Below are 2,273 nucleotides of genomic sequence, written 5' to 3'. Positions count from 1 at the left end.
CCGCCTGCACCACCAGGATTGGCCCGACGCCTCATTTTAGAGGCTGCAAAGGAGTAAATAACAGGCTAAACCAGAGAAACATCCACCCAGGTAAGGGATCTCTGGAGTAAAGCAGGGGTGGAGAGGAGTCTCCATATAACCCACAAAAGTGCCCCACAAGATAAAAAGCTTTCAACAACTGCCGACATTCAGAAAGCACAGAGCCCCGTCGTGACAGTGCCAGTTAAGTCAAAACTTAACTCTCCCAACCCTGAGTCAGCTCCTGTGCAGAGTGATAGAAACCTGAGGATATTGACAGAAGAAACATTTCCCAAGAAGTAGGCAGCCAACCAGAGGGAAAGAACTGTAAGTGGACAAAACTGGAAATTTTTACTATTGCATGTTATTGGACACCTAGAAGGAGGATCACATTAAAGCTTAAAATATTTGTAGAATTTTATTATTTAGTAATGATATGTTAAATCAAGGAACAGCTCAAATTTTAATGTAGCAAGGAGAATAACTTTACCCATTGAATAAATATTAAACTAAAATTGTATTGGGATTATATACAATAATCTTACTTGTTTAATGTAAGAGTTACATAATATGCTAGTTAAATAATCCTTCCCATAAAATTGTTCCCTAGGATTTGGCAAATATTTTTCTGAAGGAGGTCATATAAGAAATATTTAGGCTTTCTAGGCCATAGTCTCTGTTTCCACTACTTTGTTGTAGTGTTAAAGCAGCCACAGTCCTTAGATGAATGGCTGTTCTGTGTTCCTTAAATCTTCATTTACAAAAACAGGTGGATTTGTAACAGGGTGGTTCCCAGGAAGGGGGAGGTTCCAGGTTCCCTGCCCCACCCAAAAGGAGGGTGGAGCTGAGCAGAGAGAGAAGCAGCTGCAGAGGAGACTGAGGAAGGAAGCAGGATGGAGAGCCAGAAGGAGACCTGGAGGAGGCACATGGAGCCGTGTAAATAAACTGCGCTTGCCTTTTTGTCGTGGACTGGATGACACAGATGTGGGTGAGAGACCCGTGGGGAGGTGACAATGGCAGTTTTTGTCTTGATTTTGATTTTTCTCTTTTCCTCTGAGACTTGTCTGGTGGTTTCAGATCCTTTTCTGTGGGTCCCCACTGGAAGATGTTTTAGACTTGTGGCAGGGTTTGGGGCCTTGCTCTGGGCCAATCCTGCTTGGGTGAACTTTTATCCATGAGGGGACGGGTAACTTTGGGTGCTTGATTTAGAAACTATATTCTTTGCCTTTCCTGTATTGTTTGCTAATTGTATTAAAGTTCCTTTTCATTAAAGTCTCATATGTTTTGTGTTGCTGTGGCGGATGGAAGAACCTATTTAGAGCAGGCAGGTTTGTAGGGTCTGCCCCTCTCCCTGCCCTATAACAGATTTGGTGCCCAACGTAGGGCAGGAAACCTCGAACCTCCCCCTTTCCTGAGGACCACCCTGTTACAGATTGAGCTCATGCCATAATTTTTGTACCCCTACCCTAGACTGTAGGCCTCTTGTGGGAAGGAGCGATGTTTAGTTATGACTGTATCTGAAATGCTTGGACATTGTAGATAATAATGACTGGCTGCAAAATAGCAGCATTTCTTAGGTGGTCACAAAGCAGATTCAGCTCAACCATTGTGTTAACTCCTCAGAAAGTCCCAGGAGAAAAGAAGAGGTATCCTCAGGAAAAAGAAGCTGAACTGTAAGACATTTGGTTTTAGTGTAGGAGCTGCTTTCTGTGAGGGGGAACAGAAAGTTCAAGAATAACTCAGTTTAGGTAAATTTATATCGGTTACGAGGAAAGCATATTCTATCAAGCATGTTGAGTTCTATGCATAGACCACTCAATTTAAGTTTCACATTGGGCATGCTTTATCCTCTGTTTATGATGAACCTAGCGTTACTTCCTGTATATAAAGAATAAAAAAAAATGGAAGATAAATAAAGGAAAAGCAACTAATTCTGTAAACAGCAAAAAGGATACTCAGAAATGCATATCTGACTGAAGACCCGTATTTACTGGGATGATTAGAAGGGATGGCAGTGAGAGAAGGGATACAGATGTTGCAATCGAGCCAGCAGAGTTGGCACTATTTGATGTTAATGATGTGTAATTTTCATTGAGATATTTTTCAATGACCATTGTTAATAGCAAAGCATTAAGCTGCTAAAGTCTTTGGGCTATACAGAAAGGCTAGATGTGCAGCTGAATTGTTTAGATCAATTAAAATTAATTGATACCAATTAAAATTAATTGATACCTCCTATTGTATTAGATACTTAT

Source organism: Talpa occidentalis, unplaced genomic scaffold (assembly GCF_014898055.3).
Source record: "Talpa occidentalis isolate TD23 unplaced genomic scaffold, MPIMG_talOcc4v2.1 talOcc4.14, whole genome shotgun sequence".
NCBI classification, from domain to species: domain Eukaryota; kingdom Metazoa; phylum Chordata; class Mammalia; order Eulipotyphla; family Talpidae; genus Talpa; species Talpa occidentalis.
Note: the sequence above shows the minus strand (reverse complement) of the source record.